This window comes from Pseudophryne corroboree, chromosome 6 (assembly GCF_028390025.1).
Source record: "Pseudophryne corroboree isolate aPseCor3 chromosome 6, aPseCor3.hap2, whole genome shotgun sequence".
Classification (NCBI taxonomy): domain Eukaryota; kingdom Metazoa; phylum Chordata; class Amphibia; order Anura; family Myobatrachidae; genus Pseudophryne; species Pseudophryne corroboree.
In genome coordinates, this window is record NC_086449.1 from 593,505,958 (window position 1) to 593,526,621 (window position 20,664).

The 20,664-nt window shown below is 45.4% G+C and overlaps 1 long non-coding RNA gene across 1 annotated transcript in view; it reads right to left on the reverse strand.

Annotated features, from left to right (window-relative positions):
• Positions 1 to 499: 499 nt before the first annotated feature.
• Positions 500 to 20,664, reverse strand: part of LOC134935479 (uncharacterized) — a 41,814-nt gene continuing 21,649 nt past the window's right edge. Inside the window, exon 3 of the long non-coding RNA XR_010180172.1 lies at positions 500 to 662. This is a non-coding gene — a long non-coding RNA (uncharacterized LOC134935479). The remainder of the gene's footprint in view (positions 663 to 20,664) is intronic.

Consider the following 20,664-nt stretch of genomic DNA (forward strand, 5'->3'; position numbering starts at 1 on the left):
CCACTGTGTATCTATAACATACAAGTAATGTGACTACTGTGCATCCATAACATACAAGTATTGTGACTACTGTGTATCCATAACTTACAAGTACTGTGTCTACTGTGCATCCACAACATACAAGTAGTGTAACTACTGTGTATCCATAACATACAAGCACTGTGACTACTGTATATCCATAACATACAAAATGCTGTGACTACTGTGTATTCATAAAATACAAGTACTATCACTATTGTTTATTCAGAACATATATACAAGTACTGTGACTACCATGTATCCATAACATACAAGTACTGTGACTTTGCAGGCCTTACCACACTGTGTATCCATAACATACAAGTACTGTGACTACGGTTTATCCATAACATACAAGTACTGTAAATTCTGTGTATCCATAACAAACAAGTACTGTGACTCCACAGTGAGTAGTGATTTTGAAAAAAAGGTTCAAGTAAATAAATTATTCTATTAAACTTTCGTTTTTGTATACCTTGAGAGTGTTCATCAATATGGATCACATTGATCAGTCGAGAGAAGCGCAGGAGAATCAACCAAATACTAGCTCTGCAGCTGGCGCAACAAGTCATGATGATTATACTAGTCCTTCAACGTCATCTAAAGCCGATGCTCAAGGGCACAGAGGATTTAAGTCAGGGCATCTAAAATAAAAAACAATAAAAAAAAACTTCTATTAAATTGAAAGTGTAGTGCAGAAAAACATAAAATTGGCAACAGACTATTCACCACACACAGTTGCCAGGAAAGACTCAGGCTTTGGTCTTTATTTATAAGTAGTGGCTTTTCAGCTGTTAGTGAGGCATCTTCTTCTGCCTCTCATGATAATGCAAGACCTTTTCACTCAGTCTATAAGAGGTGTAAAAAAATAAAAGCCACTAAGACAGTAGAACAGACTGTGTGCTCAGAACTGTCACACATCCCTGAGGAACGTTTAGGGGTGTCCACATTAGCTATGTGTGAGTCTGATATTTCTCACACTGTACTCATACATATCACCTCCTTCCTCCATTTCTGCACCATCTGCACATTTGGGGAGCAGTAGAAGTAGAGGGTGATGAGGACATAAAATAAATTGAAGATGCTTGTATGCAAGTGCAACAGGATGAGGGGGGATATGTGTGTACTACTACTATCTGGCACTGAGGATGAGGATGGTAATGTTGTTAGTGTAAGTTAACCACCAGTAGCTGCAGTTTTGCCTGTAATAAGAGAGCCAAGACCAAAACAGCCACATCTTGTGTGTGGAATTATTTTTACCCAAATCCTGACAACACTTGTGAAGGCATCTGCTCCATTTATGAAGTTGATAAAGGTAGGGATGTTAGCCATCTTGGCACCTCATCAATGTTATGTTATTTGCGGTGAGTTCCTGAAATTTATTTTATCAGATTATAATGTAATTAACACCCTCATCATCAACCTTGTCATTAGTGATCGGAGGTAGTCCTGTCAAAATTTGTTTTGAGGGAGCCCAAACAATCCAAGCACTTTAGACACCTCAGTCCCTGTTGCTGAGGTGTTCGGTTTGTTAAACTGTGCATGTCCTTTTTAATGTCAAACATAAAAGTGAGTGGGAGGGCACAAGGACACTTCCATCGTACACCACTGTTCTTTCAAAATGCCCTGTTTTTTGGGGGGCAACATTAGGGATGGTCTTTTTTGCATAGATATATTTATATGTTATATGTAGCTTTATTTTCATACTGGACTATAATTTTGGGGGGCATTAGGGATGGTCTTTTATGCATAGAATTTTATGTTGCAGCTAGGTCTCACATCATAGAAAATATAGACCATACATTTGTCAATGCCTACCACAATCAATCAATCAATCAATCAATCAATCAGTCAATTTTTGATTCTTCTTTTATTATCTATTTGCTGCTAGGTCTTACAGAGAAAAGTTAATTCAGATCAGTGTCTTCCCTAGTGGACCATACAGTTGCCAATGACTGCCACAATCAATCAATCAATCAATCAATCAATCAGTCTTTGTTTTGATTCTTCTTTTATTGTTGACATAATAAATATAAGAGGGGTTATTCACCAGTATGAGTTGTCATTTGCAAAAGAAAAGTAAAAAAGAATTGCACTTTTTAATTGTTCAACTTGTGAATGTAGAGTTCATCAATATGGATAACATAGACCATACAGTTGCCTACCATAATCAATTAATCTTTTTTAATTCTTCTTTTATTGACCTTTGTGCCATTAGGGCTGACATTATGTTCACTTAGCTTACTCAGCCAGCTAGCTCAGTGTATCCTATTGGTCTAAACTGGATGAAAACAATATTGTTAGCTGTGAGGTGGTTAAAACCGAAAGTAAATGACTAAAAATAGTTTTTGAGGTTAATAATGCTCTAGGAACAAAAGAGGGCCAAAATATGTGATTTTAGTTTATTTATGTAATTTTTTGAAAAATAAAAAATGCAAAACCAGTCACGGCCAAAATCCAAAACCAAAAACAGATGATGAATTAGAGCCAAAACAAAAACCAGCAAAAATGGTCAGGCGCACATCTCTAGTATTAACAATACTATGAATCAAGAGCTCTATACATACAGAGAAGTAACATACAGTAGAGCAACACTTTCATGTGTTTCTTATGTGTATTTATATGTGTTTTGAATTTAAGTGGCAATAAATGTTATTTACACTTTGACATTAAGTGTTTCTTAAGGCCCGTACACACTGGTCGATGCCGATACATCGCGGGACCGTCGGCCAGTGTGTACGGGCGATACGTCTGTGAACTCCGTCATTCACAGACGTATCGCGTCGGCCGCGCAGCACAGCCGACAGCCAATATATCTAACGATATATTGGCGCGTCGCTGTGTGTGTACGGGGCGGTCGGCCGACCGCCCGTACACATGCTGCGGCGGCCGGCGGTGATTGACAGGTGAACTGGGCGGGTGTACCCACCTTTAGTGTATATTGTAATGTGTATTTCACAGCCAATCTTCTTTTGTAATTTGAAATGTTTTATTTCTGTATTACTATTAGTGTAACAGAAAAATTGCAATCATGCATTACAGTTCATTACAGTTTAGTTTTGTTATCCATTTGTCTGTCCATTTTCCACATTGTATAGTGCCATATTCCCCCTATCAAAAACTTTTTGCACTAAAAAAATATTTCCATGGAATCCTGCTTACCATCTTAATTACTCTTCCAACCCATTTGGTGACTTTCTGGATGTTAGCTAAAGCTACCGATAGTTTTGAATAGCGGGAGCTTTATTATAGCCATTATTAAATGTGTTGTGTGTTTTATCTACTTTGTAAGGCATTATGGAACTTTTGTAGTGCCATAGAAATAAAAGATAATAACACACACACTTATACATCCAAAACTGCATTACACATTTGTATTAAGCCTTTGCTCTAAATGCATTGCCTGAGGTGAGACTTACATGAAATTGTATTATTTTTTAAGAGGGAGTGTGGGAGGCAGTAGCGGGAGAGTCTCAAGTGGGTTATGCTGGGATTGTAAATGTCACAAAATATCTGCAGGGGAAAATACAAAAACCAATATGGAAATTGATGTAGTACTGATCTTTATACACCTGGCACCAAGGGGCACATTTATTAACCCACACAATGACATGAATCACAGGAACACAAAAAGAGGGTAAGTCCAAGGTCACACCATTCTGAGTGAATCACTCAGTGTGGGATTGTCTGATGGGAATCCACAAAAATTAAGAATCTTATGGACATACCCGGAGAATAGGTAAGTACAGTATGTCTATGAGGATAAAAGTGACATAACTGGCATGCCATTGATAGAAGAGTGATTTGCCTTGCAACGTGAAAATTACATTAATTATTTAATATAGAATAGCCCAATTACTTACTGAATACAGAAGACATAACCACACATAGGGCTTGATTCAGAGATGTATGCAGACACAGCTGCAGTTGTATCTGTGTCTTTATGCTAATGCCGCATCCAATTTTTAGACAACTGAGATGCCCACATGCAGTGTCGTAAGCCAGCGCATTTCCATCAATATGTGTGTTTAGGTGCATCATCAGAGCTCCATCAAAACTTGCAGCAGCCTTATGCCATGTGTAGTTTGTCCATCTGATTACTGCCTTCTATGTGAATGGTTGTGTATCCTTGAACACAGCCACTTTCAGCAAAACACTTGTGACAAGTATGGCACCCACTTAGAGCTGCCACGGATATTTAAGTGACTTCACCCCCACCAAAAAAATAATAATAATAATATATATATAGCTGGGCTGAACGCTTTGTGACTAGCAGCAAGGAAAGGGTTAAGTACATATTCAGTGCTGTAGCTGTCATGCACTGGGATAGTTAACTGCCAGGTGCTGGGTCCATTGGAGTGTGCTGAGATGGCCATCTTTAGGAACTTGAGCAGCTCTGGGATGTTACCTGAAAACCCAGTGATTCCTCTGAAACCTCCCAGTAGTGCGTGAGTGACAGAGGTTAGGATGCAGCCTGGGTGGATTGAGGTGAACTCCTCCTCACCAGAGGCCTGCTATGAGGCAGTTTCTCCCCCACTCTAGGAACCGTGAGGCAGCCACCTGCTTTGCTGGATGGCCAGTAGGAAGTGAAACGTTCCCGCCCCCCTCCAAAGAATAACACAAGCCCCCCTTAGAGAGAAATCACATCAGTGATAGAGACATCATTTAGGTGGCAAATCACAGTACAGATGTTGCATCACTTACTAAGAAGGATAGCTGTGTAGCTATGAACTATGGAAAAGCATGTCTAAAAGTGGGGGAAAAATACTAAGTGACTGCCTGCCTATTACAATTAATTATTAGCAGTAACTGTTGAGAAGTGATACGCAGAGCCGGCCATAGGTATAGACAGACTAGGCAATTGCCTAGGGCATTTGATATGCCTAGTGGCATCAGCAGCTTCTGCTGATTAAAATGATATGCGGCATGCCTATATTATATGTGTAGCATTTCATATGCAGATACAGCCACAGTCACACACAGTATATAGGCATGCTGCATATCATTTTAATCAGCAGAAGCTGCTTGTGCATCCTAGCCACATAGCAATGCAAGTAAGATGCATTTTCATAAAACAAATGTGCCCAACTTTAGCACTGAGGCAAGATTTAGGAGGACACATCTGTATCCAAGCAGAGGCAGAGGTCACAGTGTTAGTGGCAGTGTGAGTGCTGTGTGCATGTGAGTGTGTTGGTTGTGCAGTAGTGTTCGGAATATGTGTAAGGAGCATTATGTGTGTCATGTAAAAATGCATTAATAATGTGCAACATATGTGAAAGGGGCACTATGTGTGTCATTATGTGTATAGGGGCACTAATAATGTGCAGCAAATGTGTAGGGAGCACTATGTGTGTCATTATGTGTATAGGGGCACTAATAATGTGCAGCAAATGTGTAGGGGGCACTATGTGTGTCATTATGTGTATAGATGCATTAATAATGTGCGGCATATGTGTAAGGGACATTATGTGTAAAAGGGCATTAATAAAGGTTGTCATAATGTGTAAGGCACATTAAGTTTATAAGGACATTAATAATGTGTCTCATATGTGTAAGGGGCATTACTGTGTAGCATTATGTGTATAAGGTGCTCTACTATGTGGCATTGCATATAGAAAGGGCACTACTGTGTCATCAAATGTGAATAAAGAGCAATAGGGTGTGGTGTAATGTGAATAAGGAGCAATTCAGTGTGATGTAATGTGAATAAGGGACTCTACTGTGAGGAGTAACGTTTATAAGGTAAAGTGATACTACTGTGGGATGTAATATGAATTATGGACGCTATCGCATGATCAAATGTGAATAAAGTTGCAGTACTGTGTGGCGTAATTGGAATTGGGGTTACTATTGTGTGGCCATGCCCCTTGCCAGCAAAAACACACCCCTTTTTGGGCTATGCGCCAAATGTGCGAATTGTTCCTATTTAAAATATAGGGGGTACAAACACCAAAATAAGGACTGCTATGGATGACGGGTGGTGGTGCTAGGAAAGAGGTGCAAGGTCAGAGGCGGAACCAGCGGTGGTGCTAGGGGGCACCTGCCAAAATCTTGCCTAGGGCATCATATTGGTTAGGGCCGGCTTTGGTGATACGGAAAAGAATGCATAGCATTTACCCTTCCTTCAGGGCACAATGACAAGACCTTATTGACAAGTCATCAGTCAGTGACCATTGCAGTGTTCCTACTCAATTTAGAAACCATCTGGAACTCAGTAGGGGGGAAACATTGTTGCTAATAATTTGGATAAACTAAAAAGTATCAGTTGAGACTGAAGCAGGGAGCTGCAACTGCATCCAGTTTAAGGGGAGCAATAGTAGTCACTGTCTGAAAAAAGTCAAAAAGTACCCAGTTCTTGCTATTTAATAGCTTCAGGAGCTTCTATAATTATTACAAAGAAACTAACAGTTCTGGCAAGTGTGCCACCGAGCTACAAACGTGTATCCCGCCCCAGTGCTGCTTATAATGCAGCAAACAGAGTGCAACATGTCGAGAGCTCACTGTTAAGCTACTTATGTTTACTTATGTGTGCAAAGCTTTATAAACAGTGCCGAACAGTGCACAATGGCAGCTAGAAGTGCAGTATCTTTAAAAGAGGCTTTTCCAATATCTGAAACATACAATGCAAAAAAAAAAAGGAAAAGATGCTACTTCACCAGCGCCCTGCTCCGTTTTAAACAAAGCAATCCACCTCTTATTCTCCGTAGGTTTCTCCTAATTAGGAGTATTCATACCATGAAATTGTAACCGGAAAAGGAGGTAAAGTAGAGAATATAGTGTAATACCATAAAAACTTTTTTAATACATCAAACTTCTAAAAACAAACCTACATGATGATGTCTAATAAAAATAATGCTAGTATGTCGACACAGCATGTGTCACAAAAGACAGAGACATTCACTGAAAAAAATCCACCCTCATGGAGAAACAGAAGTAATGGCTGATTACCGGTTCCCGGTGAACTGGCTTGCAGTTCTAAAGCACAAGAAAATCCAGATGGTCTCTCCCTGCTGCAGCAAGGGGATTTCCTGGTCTCAGTACTCCTCCAGGTGCGGGCTCAGTCCATAAGCGTCAGTGTGGACATCCACTTGAAAGCAGACCTTGAGAAAGACCCGTGGAGGGTGGGAACGCGTGGGTGTCCTGCTTCTAACACCCCTTCCATGCTGACACTGATGCTTATGGACTGAGCCCGCACACGGAGGAGTACTGAGACCAGGAAATCCCCTTGCTGCAGCTGGGAGAGACCATCTGGATTTTCTTGCGCTTTAGAACTGATGAAAGCCAGTTCACCAGGAACCGGTAATCAGCCATTACTTCTGTTTCTCCATGAGGGTGGATTTTTTTCAGTGAATGTCTCTGTTTTTTGTGACACATGCTTTGTCGACATACTAGCATTATTTTTATTGGACATCATCATGTAGGTTTGTTTTTAGAAGTTTGATGTATTAAAAAAGTTTTTATGGTATTACACTATATTCTCTACTTTACCTCTTTTTCCGGTTACAATTTCATGGTATGAATACTCCTAATTAGGAGAAACCTATGGAGAATAAGAGGTGGATTGCTCTGTTTAAAATGGAGCAGGGTGTTGGTGAAGTAGCATCTTTTCCTTATGTTTACTTATGTATATGAATATAATGCTATTAGCTGTCTATAGACTATGTAGATGTTCTATAAATTACTATATATATATTTTATGTGTGCAAGTGGGAATTCTTGGTGTAATGAGAAGAGTAGCCTGTGGTGTTGGAAGGGAAGCCTCTGGAGCTATCGCGCGCCGCTGCAGCCCTTCACGCGCAGGCAGGATCGACCGGGGAGCTGGGGTGAGACAGGAGAGTGTCGAAGAGTGTCGGAAGGCTGATTGTGCTTGGGAGAGGAAGCAGGGATCTTTGAGCGTGCTACGTTGGTGGATCTGGCCGCTGACCAACGGCCTCAAGAAAGCGGAGAGTGGATGTGTGAGGCGGTACCAGCAGGCAGCTTAGGGACCCTACTGATTTGGGAGCTGAGATGCTGGTGCGCCTGAGACCGGTCCTTACTGAGTGGCTAACACCAGGGGCAGAGAGGAGCTGTGACCGGGACTGCTGTGGCAGTGCCTGGCAGAGCAACAGGTAGCCAGAACTTCCCTCTTGGGTGCCGGGCTGTGACTGCTCAGGCAGGGCTGCGTTGCGAAGGAGTGGCCCAGGAGTGTCAGCGGTAGGTGGTAATAGTGGATGGTGCTGGGAGGGAGAGGCAGATGCCAAAGAGGCAGGGCTGCTATCAGAAATGATGGGGCACAGGACTGACACTCACAAGACAGGGCCCCCACCACCACACACCTGTCCACTCCCCCTCCCCCCCTTTCCCTGCATTCCCCAACTTTACCTTTTGAGCGGGCCCGGAGATGGTTGTAGTCAGGATCAGGGGGCAGGCAGCCATGGAGGGACAGAGCGCATCGGAAGGGCAACCACGGAGGGACAGAAGCAGGGCCGAGGCCATATTCTTAATACAGAATCGGCCATGAGCCAATCAGAGCTCAAGGACCGGCAGCCAATCAGGAGCTCCTGAATGGCAGTTCCTTATTGGATGGCGGTCCGTGAGCTCCGATTGGCTCACGGCCGGCTCTGTATTAAGAATATGGCCGCGGTCCGCCTCTACATCCGTGGCTGCCTGCCAATGCGCAGGCAGGCAGCTGACGTTTGTCCGTGAACCTGACTACAAGCACACGGGCACCATCTCAGTCCGGGCCCGGGCCTAGAGTGCCCACCGTCCCCCCTCGATGGCGGGCCTGCAAGGAGGTGCTATTTGACGCTTTTAGCTTGACTGATTATACAGCCAGAGGGAAGGGGGCTGGATTATTTTGCTGAAGCATAGAGATAAGCCCCTCAGCTAGTCCCTGGGTAAAGAGAAGGAGTCAGGGAAGCAATTTAACAAGTGAGCAGTAGGCTGTTGGCTCGTAGAAGAGTGTAATGGAATTTGCTGTAGTTATACCCTCACGAGACCCGTATTCATCAACTAACCTATAATTACTCAGATACCCAGTCTACCAGCTGTAATAGCACCTATACTCCCTAATAGGCAAAGCAGTGACTGTCTTTTACCAGGTTGAGAGACTTGTTGCAGGATATGTATAAAGCATTTGCTGTGTAATGAGTATTATCATCTCTTCTGTTTAGTCAACGAAGAGATATCTGAAAAGTTACAATAACTTCTAAACTCAAATCAGCCCTATTGTCAACCACCCATCTATCGGAAGGACAGCGCAAATACAGGTAGTCCACATAGTGATAAGACAAACCTATGCCTGTCAGCAAAATTACTGTGGTGACATTAACATAAATCCAGGATACTTTTGTTGGGATATAATTGTTAATACTCTTGTGGAAAGAACCTTATGTATAGATATCTGTAGACACTGTCCTAATGACTACTTGCAAGTTTAGGATTTTAATTACCTACTGGTAAATCCTTTTCTCGTAGTCCGTAGAGGATGCTGGGGTCCATATTAGTACCATGGGGTATAGAGGAGTCCACCAGGAGCCATGGGCACTTTAAGACTTTAATAGTGTGGGCTGGCTCCTCCCTCTTTGCCTCTCCTACCAGATTCAGTCTAGAAACTGTGCCCGACGAGACGGACAACTTCGAGAGAAGGACTTTACACAAATAGTGGTGAGATTCACACCAGCACACACATACTAGGCAAACCAAGCAAACCAGCTTGAAAACTCAGCAACTGCTGAACAAGAATACTTAACCAAGTAACAAAACAGTACTTAACCAAGAACAAAGCAGTACTGAACCAAGCAATCACTGCAGGAACACGAAGCGCTGGCCGGGCACCCAGCATCCTCTACGGACTACGAGAAAAGGATTTACCGGTAGGCAATTAAAATCCTATTTTCTCTTACATACTAGAGGATGCTGGGGTGCATATTAGTACCATGGGGATGTATCAAAGCTCCCAGAATAGAAGGGAGAGCGCGGAGGCTCCTGCAGAACTGATTGACCAAACCTTAGGTCCTCAGTGGCCAAAGTATCGAACTTGTAGAACTTAGCAAACGTGTTCGACCCGTACCAAGTAGCCGCTTGGCAAAGCTGTAAAGCAGAGACACCCAGGACAGCCGCCCAGGAAGAACCCACCTTACGAGTAGAGTGGGCCTTAACAGATTTGGGATACAGCAATCCTGCCGTAGAATATGCATGCTGGATAGTGACCTTGATCCAGCAAGATAGTCTGCTTAGACGCAGGACACCCAATTTTCTTGGGATCATACAGTACAAACAGAGAGTCCAATTTTCTGTGACGAGCAGTCCTCTTCACATAGATTTTCAGAGCCCTTACGACATCCAAGGACTTTGATGAAATTGAGGAGTCAGTAGCAACTGGCATCACAATAGATTGGTTGAAATGAAAAGCCAACACAACCTTTGGAAGGAACTGCTGACGTGTCCAGAGCTCAGCTCTATCATCATGGAAGATTAAGTAGGGGCTTTTAGAAGAAAAAGCCCCCAACTCCGACACACTTCTAGCAGAAGCTAAGGCCAACAAAGTGACAGCCTTCCATGTGAGAAACTTGTCCTCAACCACCTGTAAAGGCTCGAACCAATCCGATTGGAGGAACTGTAACACCACATTAAGATCCCAGGGTGCCATAGGTGGCACAAAGGGAGGCTGGATGTACAGAACCCCTTTAAAGAAAGTTTGAACCTCAGGTAGGGAAGCCAGTTGTTTCTCTAAGAAAATGGATAAGGCCAAAATCTGGACCTTTATGGATCCCAAACTCAGGCCCATATCCACACCTGCTTGCAGGAAGAGGATAAACCATCCCAGTTTAAACTCCACCATAGGAAACTTCTTGGATTCCCACAAAGATACATACTTTTTCCAAATGCGATGGTAATGTTTAGCCTGTATCAGAGTAGGAATAACCTTGTTTGGAATGCCCTTCCGAGCTAATATCTGGTATTCAACCTCCATGCCATCAAACGTAGCCGTGGTAAGTCTTGATAAACGAACGGCCCCTGTTGCAGAAGGTCCTCCCGAATAGGAAGAGGCCTCGGGTCTTCCAGCAGTAGATCCAGAAGATCCGCGTACCAAGCCCTTCTTGGCCAGTCCGGAGCAATGAGGATTGCGTGAACTCTTGTTCTCTTTACGAGTTTTTGAATCCTGGGAATGAGTGGAAGTGGAGGAAACACGTACACTGACTGGAACACCCACGGAGTTACCAGGGCGTCCACCGCCACTGCTTGTGGGTCTCTTGACCTGGAACAGTACCTCCGGAGCTTCTTGTTGAGTTGGGAGGCCAACATATCTATTTGAGGTACACCCCAAAGATTTGTCACCTCCGTGAACACCTCCGGATGGAGGCGCCACTCTCCTGGATGGAGATCGTGTCTGCTGAGGAAGTCCGCTTCCCAGTTGTCCACTGCCGGAATGAAGATTGCTGACAGCGCCAACAGCATGCCTTTCTGCCCAGAGGAAGATTCTTCTTACCTCTGACATTGTAGCTCTGCTCTTCGTTACGCCCTGTCGGTTTATGTAGACCACCAACATTACATTGTCCGACTGCACCTGAATGGCCCGATCTTGTAGAAGATAGGTGTGGTGCTTGTAGAAGACCGTTGTACACGGCCCTTAGTTCCAGAATGTTGATTGGAAGAATGGATTCCAGACTTGACCACCTTCCTTGGAAGGTTTCCCTTTGGGTGACTGTGCCCCAACCTCTGAGACTTGCATCGGTGGTTAAAAGGATCCAGTTCTGAATCCCGAATCTGCGGCCCTCTAGAAGTTGAGGCAATTGTAGCCACCACAGGAGTGAAATCCTGGCTTTTGGCAACACACGTATCCTCTGGTACATGTGCAGATGAGACCCCGACCACTTGTCCAGGATATCCAGTTGGAAGGACAGTGCATGAAATCTTCCGTACTGAAGAGCATCGTAGGAGGCAACCATCTTCACCAGAAGGCAAATGCACTGATGAACCGATACCCGGGAAGGCTTCAAGACATCCCGGACCATAGTTTGGATCACCAATGCTTTCTCCACCAGTAGAAATACCCTCTGCACTTCCATGTCGAGGATCATCCCCAGGAAAAACAATCTCCTTGTCGGCTACAAATGTGACTTGGGATGATTCAGGATCCATCCATGTTCCCTGAGCAGTCAAGTCATGAGAGCAATGGACTGCAACAACCTCTCCCTGGAGGATGCCTTTATCAGCAGATCGTGCAGATAAGGAATTATATTCACCCCTTGCCTGCAGAGGAGAATCATCATCTCTGCCATTACCTTGGTGAATACCCTTGGTGCTGTGGAGAGGCCGAACGGCAGTGCCTGGAACTGATAGTGACAGTCCAACAACGCAAATCTGAGATAAGCCTGGTGTGGCGGCCAAATCTGAATGTGGAGGTAAGCATCCTTGTGTCACAACTGAGGGCCTGAGCTGACGGGAGGCAGCCTCAGTTGTAGGGGCTGAGATGTACCGGAACCTGGGAGGTTGTATCAGACCCCTGGACATGTAAGTAACATGAATAATAACTGCCCGAAGGCGTGACCACGACAACTTAGATAAAAGTCAATGATGTTTATTATGACAACTCCGCATCACAGCAGCAATAAAAGAAAACGTAAAAGTCAGCAAAGAATAAATACAGTTCCTGAGTACTACAGCATGGCAGGAGCCACAGGGCACTGGTAGTGTGAGATAGTTCTTATGATCTTCTAGATGGAAAGTCCTTACCAGGCCCGGCTGTAGCAATGGAGATAACCCAGGATTATACCAGCTGGTGTTCCAGGAAGAGCTGGGTTGCTGAAGGTAAAACAGCTGCTGTGGATACTGGCTGGAATCAGACTGTTGTTAGCACGGAGTGGATACTGGCTGGAACCAGTTAAATAATAAATGAACTTTGGGAGCGATGAAATGTGAACTGAAATGTAGAACTTGAGAGCGGAGAAATAATAATTCCGGTGGAGAGTGGTAAAGTGTAGAAAGGACACCGGCCCTTTAAGGGAAGCTGTACTCTGCTGGAAGCTGAGGCTGGAAGCAGGTAGTGTTGTAGCTGGAAACAGATGAATCCACAATGGATTGGAGAGTCAGGCTACACTGCAGGTGGAATGCTGGTGCGGGTCTCTATGGTGGAAGTCTTGAGACAGGAGCTGGAACCTGGAAGACAATCATAGAAGAGAGACAAACAGGAACTAGGTTTGACAACCAAAGCACTGACGTCTTCCTTGCTCAGGTACAGCTTACTTATACCTGCAGCAAGGAAGGGGTTGGCTAGGCAATTATGCAAATCAACAACACAGACAGCAGATTGGTGGAAATGATCAGATGACAGAATCCAAGATGGCTGCGCCCATGCAGACACTTGGAGGGAAGTTTGGTTTGTAATCCATGTGGTCTGGGAAACAGTAATGGCGGCGCCGGCCACCGGAGACAGGAGACGCCAGGCTGATAGATGCACATTTAACCACGCGGGCACAGCGGAGGCCGCGGCTGATGAAAAGACCACTCTGTATGTGGAAACTCAGGAACAGCGGAATCCGGTCCTGGAACGCTGAGCCCGCCTTAGGAGGCATCTGAAGGGTAAGTAATGGCGTCCAGATACCCGGATCGTGACAGCACCCCCCCCTTTAGGAGTGGCCCCAGGACACTTCTTAGGCTTTAAAGGAAACTTTGCGTGGAAATTTCGGACCAAGGCAGGAGCATGGACGTCAGAGGCATTGGTCCAAGAGCGTTCTTCAGGACCATAGCCCTTCCAGTCAATGAGATACTGAAGTTGACCGTAACGGTGACGTGAGTCCAGGATCTTGGCCACTTCATACTCAACGCCTCGTTGAGTTTGGACTTTCGGAGTTGGTGGAAGTGAGGAATGAAACCGATTCAAGATTAGCGGTTTCAACAGGGAAACATGGAATGTCCTGGGTATTTTTAAGAAGGGAGGTAACTGGAGTCTGTAAGCAACAGGATTGATGACTTGATCAATTTTGAAAGGACCGATGTAGCGAGGTGCAAACTTCATACTGGGAACTCTTAACCTCAAATTCTTCGTGGATAACCATACCCGATCACCCACCTTGAGAGCAGGAACTGCTCGACGCTTCTTATCCGCAAACTTCTTGTACCTGAACGATGCCTTGAGCAGAGCTGATCGTACGCTCTTCCAGATATTGGCAAACTGATGCGAGGTGATATCCACTGCGGGAACAGAAGTTGCTGGAAGCGGTTGGAACTCAGGGACTTTAGGGTGGAATCCAAAGTTGGTGAAGAATGGTGTTGAAGAAGATGAAGAATGATACTGGTTGTTATGACAGAACTCGGCCCAGGGAAGTAATTGAACCCAGTCATCTTGAGAGGAGGACACATAGATGCGGAGGAAGGCCTCCAAGTCCTGATTCACCCTCTCAGTTTGACCATTGGTCTGAGGATGGTAAGCCGTGGAAAACTTTAACTTGACTTGGAGGACTTGACATAAACTTCGCCAGAATTTGGCTGTGAATTGAACTCCTCGATCTGAGATAATTTCTTCTGGAAGACCGTGGAGTCGGAAGATCTCTTGTATGAATACTTGAGCCAACTTGGAAGCTGACGGAAGACCGGTGAGAGGAATGAAGTGTGCCATCTTGGTGAACCGGTCAACTACCACCCAGATGGTATTGAACTTGTTGCACATGGGCAAATCTGTAATAAAATCCATCGACAAATGGGTCCATGGTCGACGGGGAACAGATAGTGGAACCAGTTGCCCCGCAGGCGACTGGCGGGATACTTTATGTTGAGCACACTTTGGGCAAGATGCAATAAACTCCAAAACGTCCTTTTTCAGAGTTGGCCACCAATAGGACCTAGAGATAAACTCCAGGGTTTTTTGGATACCTGTATGTCCGGCAAAACGGGAAGCATGGGCCCAATGCATGAGCTTCTTCCTTAGTGTCGGCTTCACAAAACTTTTCCCTGATGGGGGCGTAGAGTCCATCCCTACCGTGGAGAATGCCAACGGATTTATAATAGGATGCTTGTCTGAAGACTCTGACTCATTTTCTTGCTCCCATGAGCGGGAAAGGGCATCGGCCTTGCGATTCTGAGAGCCCGGACAGAACTGGAGTTTAAAGTCGAACCTGGAAAAGAAAAGTGCCCATCTGGCCTGACGAGGGTTGAGACATTGTGCGCCTTTTAGATATAGAAGGTTCTTGTGGTCTGTAAGGATGGTGATTTAATGAGAAGCTCCCTCCAACAGATATCTCCACTCCTCTAGAGCGAGCTTGATGGCTAGCAACTCCTGGTCGCCAATGGCATAGTTGCGCTCCGCTGGGGAGAACTTCCGTGAGAAGAAACTGCAAGGATGTAAATGACCATCTTTAGCCCTCTGAGATAACACCGCTCCTACTCCAACGGAGGAGGCATCCACCTCTAAGATGAAAGGAGAGTCGATGTCAGGCTGTTTCAGGACAGGTGCAGAGATGAACCTCTGTTTTAAAAGATGAAAAGCTTGCATGGCTTCTTCAGACCACTTGGACGGGTTAGCACCCTTCTTGGTGAAAGCAGTAATAGGCGCCACAATGGTGGAAAAGTCTCGTATAAACTTTCGGTAATAATTGGCGAACCCTAAGAACCTCTGGACCCCTTTGAGGGTTAAGGGTACCGGCCAATTCTGGATTGCTTGTAGTTTCTCAGGATCCATCTCTAGTCCGGAACCGGACACAATGTACCCTAGAAACGGAATGGACTTAACTTCAAAGACGCATTTCTCTAATTTGCAGTAGAGATGATTGACACGGAGACGGGACAGAACCTCCTTTACCCAGAAACGATGTTCCTCTAAATCGTTGGCAAAAATGAGGATATCATCTAGATAGACCACGACATGACGGTATAGAATGTCTCTGAAGATCTCATTGACGAAATGCTGGAAGACAGCTGGAGCATTGCTCAATCCGAAGGGCATGACGAGGTACTCATAATGTCCGTCACGGGTGTTAAATGCGGTCTTCCACTCGTCACCCTCACGGATCCGGATGAGATTGTATGCACCTCTCAGGTCCAGCTTTGTAAAGATGGTAGCTCCGCTAACTCTGTCAAAGAGCTCAGTAATCAGGGGTAAAGGATAGCGGTTCTTGATGGTAATGTCGTTCAAACCTCTGTAGTCGATGCACGGCCGCAGACCACCATCTTTCTTCTTTACAAAAAAGAAGCCTGCGCCGGCTGGAGAAGAAGAAGGTCGAATGAACCCCTTTGCTAGGTTCTCTTTAATGTATTCCTCCATAGAATGTGTCTCGGGGAGAGACAACGGATAAGTTCGGCCTCGAGGTGGAACCTTCCCTGGAACGAGATCAATCGGGCAGTCCCATTCTCTATGAGGAGGAAGGATATCAGCAGAAGCTTTACTGAACACATCCGTGAAATCTTGATATGGAGGAGGTGGAACATCAGACGACCTGGGGGAGGAAGAACAGACAGGCAACACTTTAAACAAACATGTCTTAGTACAGGAGGAACCCCATGCCAGGATTTGCGTAGTCGTCCAATCAATTGTAGGATTGTGAAGACGGAGCCATGGAAGGCCCAGGACCACAGGATGTGTGGCTCTTGGAATCACTAAAAATGAAATAAGTTCGGAATGAAGAACTCCCACTCTCAGACGAACTGGTAGAGTCCTTAGAGAAATAACTGTATCAAAAATTTTACTGCCATCCACAGCAGTTAAGGAAAAGGACGAAGGAAGTCTCTCGGTGGGTAGGGACCACCGTTTAACATAGGCTTCAGTAATAAAGTTCCCAGCTGCTCCGGAATCCAGGAGGGCAATGACGTTCTGATAACGTTGAGCAACTTGAAGCGAGACTGGGAGGTTACAATCTTGAGGAGATGGAGAGGAGATCATTACTCCTAGCCGGCCCTCTCCTTGGCGAGCTAGGATTTGGAGTTTCCCGGACGTTTGGGACAGGCATTAATGGTGTGAGACGGAGCTGCACAATACAGACAGAGAAACTCGGAGAGACGTCTTCGGCGCTCAGCAGCGGGAGTTAAACGGGAACGGCCAATTTGCATGGGTTCATCTGTAGTTGGTGACAGTAGGCGAGGAGGAGGAGTAGAAGATTTTGGAGCAGATCTTCCACGCTCAGTTGCTCTCTCTCTGAAACGCAAGTCAACTTTCGTACAAAGTGAGATTAGCTCATCTAACTTGGAGGGTAAGTCTCTGGTAGCTAACTCATCTTTAATACGCTCGGATAAACCATGCCAGAATGCAGCATACAGGGCCTCGTCGTTCCATGCCAGTTCGGATGCCAGGATCTGGAACTGTATAAGATATTGTCCTACAGTACGTGATTCCTGGCGTAAACGGAGAATCTCAGACGAAGCTGAAGTTACCCGGCCTGGCTCGTCGAAGATGCGCCTGAATGTTGACACAAATGCAGTGTAAGAAGATAGCAGGGTGTCGGACCTCTCCCATAACGGTGATGCCCAATCAAGGGCTGAGCCACTGAGAAGAGAAATAATGTAGGCAATTTTTGTACGGTCACTGGGAAAATTGCCAGGTTGTAGCTCAAACTGAATCTCACACTGGTTGAGAAATCCCCTGCAGAATCTTGGAGATCCGTCAAATTTTGCTGGCGTTGGAAGATGAAGACGTGGAGCAGAAATGGGTAAGGTGGGTGGGGTTATAGCTGGAGTCACTGTGGTTGACGCACCAGACGCGCCTGATCCACGGAGAGTTGTCTGAATCCCATCCAGCCGAGTAGAGAGATCCTGGAGACAGCGGATGATGTGGCCCTGTGCAGCCTCCTGATGTTCTAGTCGGGCTGCCAGTTCTTGCATCGGCCTGGCCGCTTGATCCTGGTCTCCGGCTGGATTCATTAGGTCAGTGCTTACTGTCACAACTGAGGGCCTGAGCTGACGGGAGGCAGCCTCAGTTGTAGGGGCTGAGATGTACCGGAACCTGGGAGGTTGTATCAGACCCCTGGACATGTAAGTAACATGAATAATAACTGCCCGAAGGCGTGACCACGACAACTTAGATAAAAGTCAATGATGTTTATTATGACAACTCCGCATCACAGCAGCAATAAAAGAAAACGTAAAAGTCAGCAAAGAATAAATACAGTTCCTGAGTACTACAGCATGGCAGGAGCCACAGGGCACTGGTAGTGTGAGATAGTTCTTATGATCTTCTAGATGGAAAGTCCTTACCAGGCCCGGCTGTAGCAATGGAGATAACCCAGGATTATACCAGCTGGTGTTCCAGGAAGAGCTGGGTTGCTGAAGGTAAAACAGCTGCTGTGGATACTGGCTGGAACCAGACTGTTGTTAGCACGGAGTGGATACTGGCTGGAACCAGTTAAATAATAAATGAACTTTGGGAGCGATGAAATGTGAACTGAAATGTAGAACTTGAGAGCGGAGAAATAATAATTCCGGTGGAGAGTGGTAAAGTGTAGAAAGGACACCGGCCCTTTAAGGGAAGCTGTACTCTGCTGGAAGCTGAGGCTGGAAGCAGGTAGTGTTGTAGCTGGAAACAGATGAATCCACAATGGATTGGAGAGTCAGGCTACACCGCAGGTGGAATGCTGGTGCGGGTCTCTATGGTGGAAGTCTTGAGACAGGAGCTGGAACCTGGAAGACAATCATAGAAGAGAGACAAACAGGAACTAGGTTTGACAACCAAAGCACTGACGTCTTCCTTGCTCAGGTACAGCTTACTTATACCTGCAGCAAGGAAGGGGTTGGCTAGGCAATTATGCAAATCAACAACACAGACAGCAGATTGGTGGAAATGATCAGATGACAGAATCCAAGATGGCTGCGCCCATGCAGACACTTGGAGGGAAGTTTGGTTTGTAATCCATGTGGTCTGGGAAACAGTAATGGCGGCGCCGGCCACCGGAGACAGGAGACGCCAGGCTGATAGATGCACATTTAACCACGCGGGCACAGCGGAGGCCGCGGCTGATGAAAAGACCACTCTGTATGTGGAAACTCAGGAACAGCGGAATCCGGTCCTGGAACGCTGAGCCCGCCTTAGGAGGCATCTGAAGGGTAAGTAATGGCGTCCAGATACCCGGATCGTGACACCTTGATGTCTAAGGACACCAGAAACTCTCCCTCCTACAGCCCTGAGATCACTGCTCTCAGAGACTCCATTTTGAACTTGAAGTCCCTCAGATAAGGGTTTAGCGACTTCAGCTCCAAAATTGGCCTGACTGAACCATCCGGTTTCGGTACCACAAATAGGTTTGAATAGTAACCCTGGTTTACCAGGTGAGGTGGAACTGGAACAATTACATCTGACCTTTCCAATTTTTGAATGGCTTCCTGAAGGATAGCCCTTTCTGTCAGCAAAGCTGGCAAGCCTGATTTGAAGAACCTGTGGGGTGGGAGCTCTTGAAACTCCAGTTTGTACCCCTGGGACACAATATCCTGTACCCAGGGATCCAGACCGTGAGTGAAACGTCTGAGCCTCACTCCCACGTGTCCTGTCGTCAGGCTGAAGATTTTGAGTACACAGAGGCAGGTTTCTGATCTTGGGAACCTGCAGGTGCCATTTTTTTGGAGTTTGCTCTCCCACCTCTGAAGAAAGGGGTAGGAGTTTTGGACTTTTTAGATTTTGCAGACCGAAAGGACTGCATAGAGGACATAGAAAAAGGTTTCTTCGTCGTCTGAGAGGCTGAGGGAAGAAAGGTTTACTTACCAGCTGTTGCCGTGAAAATCCACGCATCCAATGCTTGCCCAAATAGAGCCTGACCTGTGAAGGGTAGGTTCTCCACACTTCTCCTGGATTCCGCGTCTGCAGACCATTGGCATAGCCAGAGTCCCCTGCATGCTGAGACAGCCATGGACGATGTCCTTGCAGTCAGATTAGCCAGGTCCTTCATGACCTCCACCATGAAACCCGCCGAATCCTGTATGTTACGTAAAAACAATTCAATGTCACTTCTATCCATAGAATCTAAGTTCTCTAGTAATGTGCCTGACCACTTTACTGTGGCTTTAGAAATCCATGCACAGGCAATAGTGGGCCTTAACGCCACTCCTGAAGCAGTGTATATGGATTTGAGCGTAGTTTCAATCTTGCGGGCTGCCGGTTCTTTCAAAGCATAATTGCTACACATGAAAAGGATGAAAATCAAGATGTAAACAGCTTGTGCAACAAAGTGTCACTTTACAAAGAAGACATCACCCAGCTTGAAGTAGATGTCATTGTAAATGCTGGAGTGCAGATTCATTGAGAGTGATACAGAATACACCAACCATGGAGAGGACGTGAATAGAAGCATCATTTATATTGACCATTTGGTGAACTGCGACTTTCTACAATGGATTTTGGGACTCTATGATGAACAAAGAGACATGTCTAGTATCAAATTTCTTATATCACAGAGGGTGCGTGCATCTGCGAATTGTGTAATTGCACCGATCATAAGTCTGGTGCAAGATTTGATGGTGCAACCGGTAGCAGACATACAACTGTCAAAAGACGCATACTGTACAAAGACAACACTGCATCTGACTTAGAATCAGGGCCTGCATGTACTTTACTACTGATATGTCTGAATAAGGATCTCTGGTTATACTGTAGGTACTACATAATGATACTTAGGAGAGGCTACTATTCTGTAAGATTAAGGACTTTACTTAAAAAATGGAATCTGTTATGTTCATTTAATACATAATGCA